This window comes from Anabrus simplex, chromosome 2, assembly GCF_040414725.1.
Source record: "Anabrus simplex isolate iqAnaSimp1 chromosome 2, ASM4041472v1, whole genome shotgun sequence".
In the NCBI taxonomy this organism is placed as follows: domain Eukaryota; kingdom Metazoa; phylum Arthropoda; class Insecta; order Orthoptera; family Tettigoniidae; genus Anabrus; species Anabrus simplex.
The window spans coordinates 1063446404-1063461684 of NC_090266.1; the positions used below are offsets into that span (position 1 = coordinate 1063446404).

At 37.8% G+C, this 15281-nt stretch overlaps 1 protein-coding gene and 1 pseudogene across 3 annotated transcripts in view; both read right to left on the reverse strand.

Moving 5' to 3' along the window:
• The window catches only part of LOC136864694 (ATPase family gene 2 protein homolog B), a 265266-nt gene that overhangs the window by 207693 nt on the left and 42292 nt on the right, over positions 1-15281 (reverse strand). The gene's annotated exons all lie outside the window — the stretch shown is intronic.
• LOC136864696 (piggyBac transposable element-derived protein 4-like) lies at positions 2425-3897 on the reverse strand (annotated as a pseudogene).

Genomic DNA, 15281 nt, shown 5'->3' on the forward strand with positions numbered 1-15281 from the left:
ATCACACTCGGCTGTCCACCATGGATGTTCTTGTTTGTGGTACTATGTGTTCTGCTGCTTTAATAAGTCCTTCTTGGAGCTGTTGCCAATTTTTTGGGTTTAATTTTTGTGTGTCTTGTGAAATATTTTCATTATTTTTTATGGTTTGTATGTCATATTCATGGTATGGAGCTTTCAGAGTGAATTTTCTCCTTTCTGTAATGATATTTAATGAAAAGTTTGTGGGGTAATGGTCGGAATCCAGGTCTAATCCCTTAAGAACTTTGAGTTTCATGATTTCTACAGTATTTACATGGTCCAATTGGTATTCACCTAACAATGGGTTAAGGGAGATCCAGGTTTTGGTCTGTGAGGTTTTCTTCTTTAAAAAAATGTTGATGTGAAGAACAGATCATGGTTTTTGCAGATATGAATGAGTTGTATGCCATTCCAGTTGGTCTGTTTATGTCCTGACCATTTACCTACCCAATATCTTTTTTTTTTGTCTTTGCCAATTTGTGCAAAACAATCACCCATAAGGATCTTTACATGATTTTTGGCCTTTTCTTTTTTGGAGGATATTATCTAATTGGTTATAAAATTCTTCCACTTTTTGTATGCCTTTTCTGTTGGTGATATTAGTTGGTTATAAAATTCTTCCACTTGTATGTCTTTTCTGTTGGTGATATTAGTTGGTGCATATCTATTGATGAGAATATAGAATTTGTTTCCTGACTTTATATTCATGTTGGAGAGGCGACCTCAGGAAGGATTAAAGGTTGTAACGGAGTGAAGTGTTGACCGATGTACTATAAATCCAGTACCAAATTGTGGACAATTCGTCATAACTTGTTCTCCTGGTTTTCCCTCTGTATATCCTACATCCTTCAGAAATGAATGGATATTCATCTGTATATCGTGATTCTTGCAAAGCAATAATTTTCATGTTACGTTCTTTGGATTTGTCAAGAATGTTTTTCAGTTTTCCCATTTTCAAGAGAGAATATACGTTAAACATCATTAGCCAAATTCTTGATTTCAGTTTGATTTTGTTCTTACAGGGTTTCGAGGCACTCTGAATTATCTCCTTACACAATTCTGTGGTCTCCCCAGAATCCGAATAGACAACTTATGGTTTTTCAATGTGGGATGTGACCCAATGGGGTAATTTGTTTTTTACTTGGATTCGTTTTTTTTTTTTTTACTAGAACCGAGATTCTAGTCGAGTTAAGCTAAGAGTTCCACCTCTGAATTTTGTTAGGTCAGCCACCACTAACACGTGGAACAGACGCTGTCGGGATATCGCCACTAACATATGGAACCGTCATGGACTTTAGACTGATATAAGTCCAACATATAACTTGTACTCTCATTAACCCAAGCACAGGGTTACCCCTTCCACCACCTACACTGATCCAAAGTCTATCTTCTCCACTGTAGATGCCGTTTAGGACTTCACACATCAAGAGCCCTCCATATTCATGACTCCTGGAGAGAGGGTGTCCCAGTATTGTAAAGCCTTAGGAATTGGGCTACTTGTTGGCCCTTGAGTTAATTTCCATTGTATTTTCACCAGCCCACATGGCTGCAGGCCCCCTATCCGCCCTCTAGGGGTTAACGTGCTGCCCCAAGAGTACATGTAGTTCATGCACGATTGTGCTCCTGCACACTACAGCCATGAGGTGTGAGTGGTCTTGAACGGCACCTACGGCAATTGTTAACCCTTTCACACTCAGCGCCTTTTCACCCAAAAAGCTCACAGTTATTTTCATGATTTTTCATCTAAATGTTTAAAAATTTACTATACCAGCTATTTAAATTGTACTCAAATGAAAAAAATTGTACTGATACACATATGTCTGTACATTATGAAAAAAAAATATCTCACATTATTCAATATAACATGACACTCACAAAAAAAGTAATCAAAATTGAAAAAAAAAGAAATTTGATGAAAAAAATTACTTTTAAAGTTTCAAAACTTGAATTACTGATTGTCTTGCTCTGTGTAAACCTATCCTACAAGGAAGAACAGGAATTTCTCTTTGATTTGACATAATGAAGTTCAAGGTACTGTAAATTGATAAAATACTATAAAAATATTAGTGATACACTAGTGCAACCCAGAACACTCAGTTATTTTCATGATATTACACCTAAATGTTTAAAAATTTATTATACCAGCAATTTAAAATATATTCAAACGAAAAAATGTACTGATACACTTACGTCTGTACATTATGAAAAAAAATCTCATATTATTCAGTATAACATGACACTCACAAAAAAGTAATCAAAATTGAAAAAAAATATTGATCAAATAAATTACATTTAAAGTTTAAAAACTTGAATTACTGATTTTCTCACTCTGTGTAAACCTACTCTGCAACAAAGAACAGAAATTTCTCTTTAATTTGACATAATTAAGTTCAAGGTACTGTAAATTTATAAAATACTATAAAAATGTTAGTGATACACTGCACACACCACACTTGGAGTTCAGCATTTATACCTGGAGTAGCACTCTCCATGCAGGCCCTTATTGTACCTTTGGCACACTGTTCTTGATCTCCTCCTTGTCTCCTTAGTGCTATAAACTACACACTGAGATTCCTTTTTCTGCGGAAGTTTCCTTAAGCCCAGTGGTCCTCATAGATCACCGATGACTGATTGACTTTGTAGCCATCCACTCCTCCCCCAAGTGTTCAATAATGGCTACTGTGTAACTGAGCCTAGATTTAATTTTCCCAGGCCCCTTATAATTCTCCTTGTAAAGGATGTAGCTGTTCAACACCATCCTAGCTATCATATTAAAAGCCACCTTCTTCCAATACCTTACAGTTTTCCTTTCATCCAGATAACTATACAGCATCATGTCAAATGTGTCAACTCCTCCCATGAATTTATTATAATTTGCAATTATTTCTGGTTTGGTCTTCCTATTAAAATGATCGTGGGATACTGGAACTTCTTGATCGTTAGCTGTAAATGACTTAACAGAAGAATGACTGGCTTTCCTTGAGAGTTCTTTTCACGGAAAGCACATGCCAGAAGTGGACCAGATCTACAGTACACTTTCTGTCCAACAGAAAATTTATTTTTAAATTGTTGTGGCAAAAGTTTTCTGTTCCTCCTAACAGTTCCAGTTATAAATGTACACAGCTGATAGAGATGGCGAACAAGTGGCACTGACATAAAATAATTGTCCACAAATACATGGTAGCCTTTGTTAAGATAACCCCCCATGACCAGAAGCTTCTTTACAACAGTGTACCCCAGACCATTTTTTGCAATGTTGTCTTTATCTTCTTGAGATTTTACACCTCTATAAGTGTAAAATACCAGACAATAGTTGGATACTGAATCACAAATCATCCAAAATTTGATCCCCCATCTATGGTGGTATTTGTTGGGTAGGTACTGCTTGAGGCTAGTTCTATTTTTAGTACCTACTAAAATCTCATCTACACTGATTTGCTGGTGTGGAGTGGAATGGTGCCTGAAAATCCTGTTGGTATGATCCTCTAAAGGTTTATATCTAGCACAGGGGTCATAACCTACTTCTTCTGGAACTGGCAATCCCTCATTGTTAACTAGGTGAAAGAATCGCAACAAGAGGGAGAACCTATGCTGAGTGAAAATTTTTCCAAACCATAGGGTGGCCAGAGAAGGTAGTGTACTCCAATATGAAGCAATGGTTATTTTTTTTACTATACCCATGTTGAGGATGCATGCAAGAAAGCCTTTAATTTCTGCAATAGAAGTTCTAGTCCAGTTCTTTAGATGAGTAGGTACATTTGCCTTACTGGAAATAATTTGCTATGCGTACCTGTTAGTTTCTGTGACCATGAGGGAAAGAAGGAAATCTGTGAAAAACAGACAGAAATATGCTATTGGAAGGGAATCAGGAGGTGGCATGTGTTTGGGTCCAGGTAATTCTTGATATTGGAATGGATGTGGGAGAGGTTGCTCAGGTGACAGAACTTCCCTGTAGTCATCATTCATCTCATCAACTTCACTGTCAGATATGGCATGAGCAGCTGTAGGCCTCATTTCTGAATCACTGTCATCGTCCTCCGTGTAGTCAGAGTCACTTTCGGCACTAAAATCATTATCGCCACCTCGTTCATCTAAATAATCTAATACTTCAGTATCATTTAGTAATAATAATAATGTTATTTGCTTTACGTCCCACTAACTACTTTTTTAAGGTCTTCGGAGACGCCGAGGTGCCGGAATTTAGTCCCGCAGGAGTTCTTTTACGTGCCAGTAAATCTACCGACACGAGGCTGTCGTATTTGAGCACCTTCAAATACCACCGGACTGAGCCAGGATCGAACCTGCCAAGTTGGGGTTAGAAGGCCAGCGCCTTAACCGTCTGAGCCACTCAGCCCGGTGTATCATTTAGTGATGAATTAAGTCCAGCCATTGAAAATGACAATAAAAGTAAACAACAACAACAAACACTTTGAACGAGGGAATAATTAACTACACTTCACTCGAAAATGGCGAATAAAACTTAGAAATACTAATAGAATATCACAGAAAACTGAATAAAGGAAAATAGCTGAGCTGAATTTGTATTACGAAGCAAAACATGACGACACTTATTAAATTAAAACTTCTCAGCGCCAAGATGTAAGCATACACGGTGTGCATTTTTCATTTGTCTGAAGCAAATTATTTCTTACGTCTAGTGAGTCTATCTGGTGAGTTAACTATGAACTAAAACCTAAAGATACCGTAGTTAATTTGTGCTGCATTCTACAAACAATATTTCATACTTAAAGTAGCCTGATAAGTCGACGCCGATGGATCGGCGCGGCGAGTGTTTTGGTAATAAACTTACGCGCCGATAGATCAGCGCGCTGAGTGTCTTAAGATTAAGACGGGCAGAGGAAGACCAATTTTGTGGCCACTGCATTCACCCGACCTAAAACCAATTGATTACTATCTATGGGGACACCTCAAGTCAGTGGTTTATATCAGTCCTATGGGGAATGTACAAGATCTTCAGCAGCACATTATGAATGCTTGTGAGACAATTCACCATAGGGCTGCAGTTTTTGAGCATGTTAGACAGTCATTGATACACTGTCTTACAGCCTGAATTGAAGCCTATGGAGGCCATTTTCAACACCTTCTGTAGACATTCTCCATGTTTTGCATGAACCAAATTTTTTGCATTAATATTACAAACTCACGTCTCGTCCTAATACCACCAACTATTCACAGGGGAGTTCTAGTCCTGAAGAACATTCAGTGTGAGTAATCTTCCATCCCTGAAAACCTGGTTTTGAAGGCGCATCGATCAACAATAACTTTGTCAAGATCATTGTGTGTAATTGTTGGTACTCGTTCAGGTAGTCATTACAGAATATATCCCGGTATAAGAATATGCGCATATGTGTTTTGCATATCTGTTAATTTTTGTGTGTTTGCAAATTATACTTACTGATTTGTAATTTTGTTGCTTGTGTAGTGTCTGTACATTTACATAATTGCTAGGAAAATCTGGTACCTCTTATTTTCATTGGTCATGTACTCACTGTAATGCCAATTATGGTCACATACAGTTATTCTCACTGTCTGTTTCATAAGTTTAGTAACACTGTTACAGCCTCATATTTCTTCAAAAAAAAAAAAAGGTACTTTCACACATCCTGCTTCCAGTCTGCCTTCTATTCCTTCAAAGATGTATTTCCTACACAAAGGAGAAGTAAAAGTATTTCAGATGCATATCCCGTCTAAGATGATGTTTCAATTGTTCTTCAGTTGCATTTGTCAAGGCAAAATAATAATAATGGAAGCAGAATGGGCACAGAACTTTAAGTAAAGTTAAAATTTATATTATCACACAGCAAAATCAATTAATATGAATCAAGGCATGACCCAAACTAGTCCTTTAACCCACATGTTATTCAAATTAACTCTTGATCACACAGTGAAGCACTTAAAAAAGCATAATACCTGTAAAACACAATGACTACACACTTGCTTCAAAAAAGGAAGGAAGTGAGGGATGCCAATGAAGGTCTCTATACATACAACAATTTTTTCAGGATTATCAATAATACTAATATCTAATACAGCCTTTAGAATGGATATAATGTGATAAACCCCAGGTCAGGTCAGGATCATCCTGCTATTTTATGTGACAGTAGACGGTACTACATACAACTGTCTGGCCGAGGGTCAAGCAGCCATTACCAAACTTGACACCCAAAGGGGAGAACAACGGCTACGGGTGGAGAAGTCCACACTTTGGAGATCAAGTGAAGCCTCTGTAGGAAATGACAAATAAATTCACCAAAAAGCAGAACAGGGTCAACGGTTTAAATGGCTGAAACGGACCCCAGTCCCAACAGCAGATAAAACAGAAGAACTTTCTCCCGTCAGCATCGTTTGTACTTCAGTGAAGCAGCCAAGTTACACCAGACAGTAGCTATAAAATGCCTCAGCATGATGACCCAACTGTAAAAATAGCCTATCTAAACTTGCCTCGGAAAAAGTTAGGGCGTACCCTGCAAGCGACGCACAGTTCCTGTGAACAATGGGCAACCAGTAACAAACATCATGAAGTTGGGCATAATCAACCTTCTGACCCTGACAGGAAAGGCAGATGATATGGTGGATTTTACTGAGAAAGAGGGTGTAGAAATGACGGGTTTGAGCGGAGTTAAATGGAGGGGGAAAGGAAAAAATAGAAAGAGGAAAGAATATACACTACACTGGAGTGGGGCAGAGGCGCAGAAAATGGAGTGGGCCTGACAATTTCAAAACAGCTGGAGGAGAGAACAAAGAGGAGGATATCAAGGAATTCCTGGAGAAACTAGAAAAGGAGATAACTGATGTATAAGTGATTATAATGGCAGACTTAAATGCACAGGTGGTAAACAAAAGACAAGAAAAGGAAATGGAAAAGGAATGACGAAGGAGAGAAACTATTTGAGTTTTGTGAGAGGAATAGAATGACTGTGGGCAACACATGGTTTTGGAAGAAAAACAGCAGAAAATTTGCAAGATATGGCTGGGGTGACATCAGTAATTGATTACAGTAGAACCTCGATGCATCGCTCCCGGAACTGTCGTTTTCCCGTATTCATCATTCAATTTATTCAGTCCCAAAAATGGTCCATATAAACCAATGTTAATTTTCCCTGCATCTATCATTCCACAAACTATTTGTTTATCGCATCAATCACCAAAAAAAATATTCGTCCCCGGCCACAAATTTCCCACATGGATTGATCGTACGTAAGAAAAATATACACAAAAGTTTTCTGAATTTAAAGAGACAGCTCAATACTCAAAATGATAGCGGCAACTTGTTACGTGAAAAAGTAAGAGCGATTCAGAGTTGCTTGTCTTTTTTTTTTTTGCTAGTTGCTTTACGTCGCACCGACACAGATAGGTCTTACAGCGACGACGGGACAGGGAAGGGCTAGGAGTGGGAAGGAAGCGGCCGTGGCCTGGTGTGAAAATGGGCAAGGATCTTGTAGGCTGGAGTGCTGTGAACAGGTTATTCATGTGCAACCTCACTACGAGCCTCCTGGCGCCAACCCTTCTTCTCAACCCACTAACCAACCTCTAGAAGTATTTTTATTTACAAGAATTAGAACGGAGGCACTGTAAAACTCAAATTTGCCACCATTTTCTGTGTTGCTATTGGCTGGCTAGGGCTGCCACCTTCATTGAAAATGAGAAAATCGCACAGTTTAAAATAGTCACGGCATGAGCCAGGTACGTTTTAATTAGTCAAAGGGTTATTACTATTGATAGTGATCAACTGTCAATACGGACCATAATGAAATTCATAACATATGATCACAGGGGTATTAATCGCATCGTAGCTTGTGCAGTGTGTGGGATGCCAGAGTCCTGTTGACCAATTTGTTGCCCCCTGACCACTTTGTTGCTCCCTGCCCAGTTGTCTTGTTCCAAGCCGGACCTAACCAAGACAGACCAATAATTTTTACACTAGCTTCGTCTTGAAACTAAGTTGGCAGCCTCACATATCCCGCTGTGACATCATCCGAAACGCGCCATGTTGAATCTCTAACCTCTATGATATCGTCCGACATGTGCCGTGTGGGATCTCTAACCTCTCGTTCGTGAAGGGTCTACAGAATCTTTATCAAATTACTGGTTGTCGTCGTAATATCCAGGTATATAATTAATTTGCAATAAGAGAACTGACCTTAAAGGTTTTCGGTTATCACGAGATGTAAAGAAAAGTGAAACAAAACGACCATGAAAGTCGCGCTTTTTATTTTCATTACGTAGGCTATATCATGGTTAAAATATTTTGATACCATTATGAATATATAGTATGTGCATGTCCGGCTCCATGGCTAAATAGTTAGTGCGTGTTGGCCTTCGGTTCAAGGGGTCTTGATCGGGCCAGGGATTTTAAATTTCCTTGGTTAATTCCGGCGGTTCGGGGGCTGTGTGTGTGCGACGACTTATGCAACAGGATTCCTTTCAGGTAGGACCGCATTTTCAGAAGTGCGTAGATCGCCTATCTATATATATAAAATAACTTGTCCTGACTGACTGACTGATTCATCATCGCCGAGCCAAAACTACTGGACATAGAGAAATGAAATTTTGGGGATACATTCACATTGACATGTAGGTGCTCGCTAAGGGAGGATTTTTGGATATTCCGTCGCTAAGGGGGTGGAAAGGAGGGTTAATTTTTAAAATGAGGATATCTATGTCTCAAAAACTTAAAGGTTTAGAGTAATAAAAATTGGTATTTGGAATCTCCTTTAAAAATAAACATGTATTTTTTGTTTCCGGAAAATCCCATGAATGGGGTGAAAAGGGGGGGGGGGGAGGGGGAATGGGTTGAACACCTTTTATGAGGAGACTTATATCTCAAAAACTGAAGATGTTAGTCATGAAAATTTAAATTTGGAACTTCCTTTAAAAATAAAGAAACATGTATTGTTTTGTTTTTGGAAAATCCATATAATGGGGGGTGAAATGGGGGGGTGAAGTTTTAAATTGACTGTATCTATATCTTGAAACTGTAAAAGTTTACAGACGTAGAAATTGGTATTTAGAATCTCCTTTAAAAATAAACACATATTTTTTTGTTTTCGGAAAATCCCAATAGGAGGGGGGAAAAGGAGTGAAAAATGGGTTGAATGCCTTTAATGAGGATCCTTATATCTCAGAAACTGAAGATGTTACAGAACTGAAAATCGGTATTTGGGATCTCCTTTAAAAATAAAGAAACGTGTATTTTTTTTGTTTTTGGAAAATCAAAATAGTGGGGGGGTGAAAGGGGGGTGTATTTTAAAAATGAGTGTATCTATATCTTAAAACTTTAAAAGTTTGTAGATGTAAAAATTGATATTTAGAATCTCCTTTAAAAATAAAAGAACACGCATTTTTGTTTTTTCTGTAAATCCCAATAGGAGGGGTGAAAAATGTGAATAAGGGATTGAATGTGTTTAATGAGAATACTTATATCTCAGAAACTGAAGATATTACAGACCTAACAATTAGTATATGGGATCTCCTTTAAAAATACAGAAACATTTATTTTTTGTTTTCGGAAAATCTAATTAATGGGGGTTAAACAGGAGTGACAAATTGGGGTGAATTTTTAGAAAGAATATATCTACAGCATATCTCAGAAATGTAAAATGTTACAGACTTAAAAACTGGTATTTGGAATCTCCTGTTAAAGTAAAGAAACAGGTATTCTTGGAAAATCCAATGAAGAGAGGGGGAGGTGAAAAAATTGAAAAATTAATTGAATTAATTGTATGATACTTACATCCAATAAAAACTAAAGTTGTTACAGACGTAAAAATTGGTATTTAGATCTTCTTTAAACATGAAACGACGCATTTTGGGGGGGGGGGATCATCTTTGAGGACGGGTGTGAAAAGGAGTTGAATTCGTTTCATGAGGGCACATATCTCAAAAACTGAAGATAATCGGAATTTAGAAGATCCTTTACTATTAAAGAAACATACTTTTTGCCGGAAAATTCACCTAAGGGGGGGGGGGGGGGAGGAGGGAGTGTGAAAGTAAGTGAAAAAAAGTTAATTATTTTCATGGGAATACTTATATCTCAAAACTAAAGGTAATAAACGTGAACATTGGTATTTGGAATCTCCTTTAAACATAAAGAAACACGCCTTCTTTGGAGGTGGGGGGGAGGGGGGTAAATCAACTTAACCGCGGTGGGGTGTAAAAGGAGGTGAGACCAATTGATTTTACTGTTCATAATGTACTTATAAGGAGCCTCCGTGGCTCAGGTGGCAGCGCGCCGGCCTCTCACCGCTGGGTTCCGTGGTTCAAATCCCAGTCACTCCATCTGAGATTTGTGCTGGACAAAGCGGAGGCGTGACAGGTTTTTCTCCGGGTACTCCGGTTTTCCCCGTCATCATTCATTCCAGCAACACTCTCCAATATCATTTCATTTGTCATTCATTAATCATTGCTCCAGAGGAGTGCGATAGGCTTTGGCAGCCAGCACAATTCCTATCCTCACCGCTAGCTGGGGCTTATTCATTCCATTCCATTCCTGACCCGGTTGAATGACTGGAAACAGGCTGTGGATTTTCAATGTACTTATTCTGATCATAAACCGATCATTTTTAATCTTTCCTGGGTTCATTTTCAAGAGCCATCTTTTCCTTTGGAGAACCTTCTTAGATTACAGTAGATTCTCCTGGCATATAAATAAAAATTTAAACACATTTGAAATAAATGATAGGAATGAGATTGACCGTGCAATTGTTCACCTCTATAATAAGGTCAATAATGCACGGAAGTATGTCATTCCTATCGCCAGAAATCCTGCGCACTTGCCTACGGGCGACAATGGTGCTGGTCATACTGTCCTCAATGACAATGGCAGCAGATGTATTTTACCGCCATGTAACGGTCTTGCATCTTGCTGTGGGGTCCAGAACATCAATAATAATAATAATAATAATAATAATAATAATAATAATAATAATAATAATAATAATAATAATAATAATAATAATAATAATAATACCTAAATTCAACTAATTTCACCCACCCTAATAATAATAATAATAATAATAATAATAATAATAATAATAATAATAATATGCCTTTGCTGGCAGGACCTAGTGTTTACAGTGCACTATGTCTTCTGGTATAGGCTAGAGGAATGTTGTTACTTTCATTGATCTGTCTCTGTCTTATCCTTGGCTTTGACAATATGAAAGTGACTGAGGTATGAGCGATGCTAGTAATGCCAATCCTTATGCAGCCAGTCCCTGCTATGAATGGTGTAAAAATATCGCTCATAGGGTCGGCTGGTGGATGCATTTCAGTGGGCTTGGCAGACTGATATGTAATAGCAACTTCTGGCTCGGTGAGGAAAGCAACGGGAAACTACCTCACTTCTCATTTCCCTAGTACGCCTCTTCAGTGACGCCTAGGCAATCTATGACAGCTGATGGCAGAGCTGTTGAGGATCCAACCAGCCTTAAGGCTGAAGACTGAACATACACATACAATAATAATAATAATGCTCTGGACCGTCGTCAAAATGTGAGGACCGCACTGGAAACGGGTCCTGGACGGGTAATGACTACGAATGCAGTCCGGCCACGGGTTCAGTACCGCCAAGGCACCCAAGACGACACCACCCCAGATCTCCTCAAGGATTTGATCCACATTAAGAATGCTTATAGGAAAAGATGGCAAGGATTTAGGGACCCAACTGACCGCGTGGTATACCTGGACCTATCCCGGGAAACTAAATCGATTGCTGGAAAAAAGATTGAAAAATGGGAGGAACGTTGCCGTAATCTCTCAGAAAATGAGTCAGATCGCGAATATTGGCAGGTTATATATAAAACGATAAGCATTCAATTATAAATTTCAGTATAATACCATAGCGAAGCACAGGTATCTTGCTAGTCATAGATAAGTAAAATTAAAAATCCACATTTTAAATACTAATAATAAACTAAACGAGTTATAACATTCACTTGAAACTAGCTTTGACGCTGGTGAGAGTCTTCTTCAGCCAAATATGAGAACAGGCAATCGTAAACAAACATATCATCATTATATCAATGCACATGTAAACACTCTTTTAATATGGGACTCTTGATGCCCCTAAAAGAATCTGGATAAAACTTCAAATAATCACAATTTCAAAATCTTGAAGTCACGATTAGAACGGCACTTAACACAACATCATTCTTTTCACTCAAGTTAGAACTTTGAAAGTATTGAGTTCGACTTAGAACTGTAACATTCTCAAATAAATAAAAAGTCTTGTCATAAATGAAATGTTATAAAAAGGTCAAACCATATATAGAGTTTCTCTGTAAATATGACAGTCCCAATTAGAATGACACTTTAACATAACATAATAATTTAACTCAAGATGGAATCTTGAAAGTCCTGAGTTCTACTTAAAGTAGGAAGATTCACAATTTAAATAAAAGGTCTAGTCACAATTGATCAGAAGTACAAAAGATGAACTATGTATAAAGTTCCTTTATAAACGTTAAAATTGAAAGCCTTTTTTGATGTTAAAATTATTCTTGAAATAGAATCTTTTAAGTCCTGAGTTCTACTTAAATTCTTAAATTTAAATGATCACCTATCATGTGACAACTCGAAAGACCTGCACCAGCTTCATAGGGCATACGCCAGTATTATTGTTGTTATAATATTTTAATTTGAATGTCATTATTAATATTATTATATTTACATGATGAAAACTGCCCAAATACAGAACCCGTATTTTATTATTTTTTTCCCCCTATTTTTTATGTCATCCGCATTTATCGTTTTCCCACATCCATCGTCATTTTCCCCCTCCTCTTGAAAAACAATGCGTCGAGGTTTTACTGTACTTTCTAGTGGAAAGGACCAATCGCAAACAGTGGATATATGTAACAGCTTTTCCAGGAGAAGCATTTGATGGAGATCACAAGAGTTGTGATAGCAAGAATGACAGTGAGGAATATGGAAAAATTAAAGGACATAAGAGGTAGTAAAATAAAATTGTGAAAATAAAAAGATCAGAATGTACAGGAAGAATTTCTGGAAAGACTGAAACAACAAATTCCAGTTACTGAAGTAAATGTAAAAGATGAATGATTCAACTTCAACAGGGCATTTGTAAGTGGGGCAGAGAATGCCTGTGATAGAACATTGATGAGAGTGAAAGAAAAGGAAACACCACAATGGAACGAGAAGGTGAGAGAAGCAGTGAAAGAAAACAATAAAGCATGGCACAAATGATACAGATATAAAAAGAAGAAAGCAAAAGTATCTTGTTATAAAAAGGAAATGTAAGAAATCGGCAAGAGAAGAAAAGTAAGGAAGAATTTACACAAAAAAGATGAAAACGGATGGGGCTGGCAGTAAAAGAGTGCTGTATGGAATTATACAAAACACATAATAGGAAAGAAAGAGTTTATACAAAGCTGATGAAAGAGGAAGTTGATAAAACATCAAGAAGAAATAAAGAGAAGATGAAAGGAGTATTTTGATAAGCTGCTGAATGTGAGAAATTTTTCAGCGAAGACAGTAGTAATACGGTGTGATGACCCAACAATAGAAGATGATATAACAATGTTAGAGGTGGAATTAGCAGTTCGTAAAATGAAAATGGGGAAGCCACCAGGGATGGATGAGATTAGTGTGCATATGATAAAGGCTGCTGGATCTGTTAGACTACAATGGGTGTGCAGAATATTAAAGTGCATGGAAACAGAAATGTGTGCCAGAAGACTGAGGAAAGGGAATAACTATACCAGTCTTTAAGAAGGGGAACCAAACTGTGTATGATAACTATAGAGGAATCACACTCTTATAAAACAATAAGTTAAAATACTGGAAAGGATATTAGAGAGGATAATTAGAAGAAAAGTAGAAGGAGACCTGCTAGAGGAACAGTATGGCTTTAGACGTGGAAGGTCTACAGTGAACCCAATCTTCAGCATGAGGCAATGGAAAAGAATTGGAAATATGGAAAGGTTCTCATCATGACATTCACAGATTTAACAAAGGCGTACAATAGTGTTGCCAGGGAGAAGGTTGGAGAAACCTTGGTCGAAAAGAGAGTGGGTACACAAACTGTAGAGATGGTGCAAGCAATGTACAACAAATGTATCAGCAGCGTACAGACTTTGGTTGGAAATAAGGAATGGTTTAGAAATAAAACTGGACTAAACTCCGCTAATGTTAATAGGATTTAAAATGTCATCCTCTGAGGAACTCATTTTCATAGTCTTGCTTTGTGTACCTAGGCTGTTGAGCTGTCCACAACATAACCATCTGTATCAGAGATTCACTACATGATTTTGGAGACTTACAGTTACATCTGACAAGGAATCTTGGAACCAGTGCTCACATTCTACAGATAAATGCAAAAGGCCTGTCAAAGAACAAATGTGAATACCTTAGTAAAGTAGCTGATGACCTGAAAATTGACATCCTAACAATACAAGAAACTCATTTGACAGATGAAGATTTGGAAAGCAGGGGTAAGATTGCAGGATATAAAATTATAGCAGGTCTTTTCTCACCTGTCCATGGATCAATCATGTATGCAAAAATAATATTTGCAACATTTCACAAGTGAACTCCCAAAGAATGAAAGATATAGAAATAATCACTGGCACACTAGATCATTTGACTATCGCATCAGTTTACAAACCACCTCACTCCAACTAGCCAACTCCACCACTGCCTTCACTGCCCACTCCTTGTATACACGTAGGAGACTTTAACAGCCGTCACACATCCTGGGGCTACCCAAACAATGATGAAAATGGAGAAAAACTGGCTATGTGGTGTGATAGCCAAGACCTGTATCTTAGTTTTGATGCTAGAGCAGAGAAAACATTCCATTCTGCTAGATGGCAATCTGACACCAACCCTGATCTGGTTATTGTTTCCACAAATGAAAGAAAACTCCCCATAGACCACACAAGAAAAGTCCTTCAACATTTTTCAAGAAGCCAACACAGACCCACTCTTATCAATATACGTCTTGAAATACCAGTTGTCAGATCCATACATAAACTAAGAAGGAACTTCAATAAGGTAAACTGGGACCAGTACAGATCAGAAGTAGATAGTAATCTGAGATGAATTCCCCTGAAGGCAGAAAATTACAAGAGGTTTCTAGGCATTGTCATTGGTGCAGCTAAGCGAAGCATCCCCCAGGGATTCAGGAAGCAGTATATTCCATGCTGGGATAAAAATACCCAAAAAATGTATGATAGTTATCAGAAAACTGGAGATCCTGAAATGGGAAAAATGATATTAGA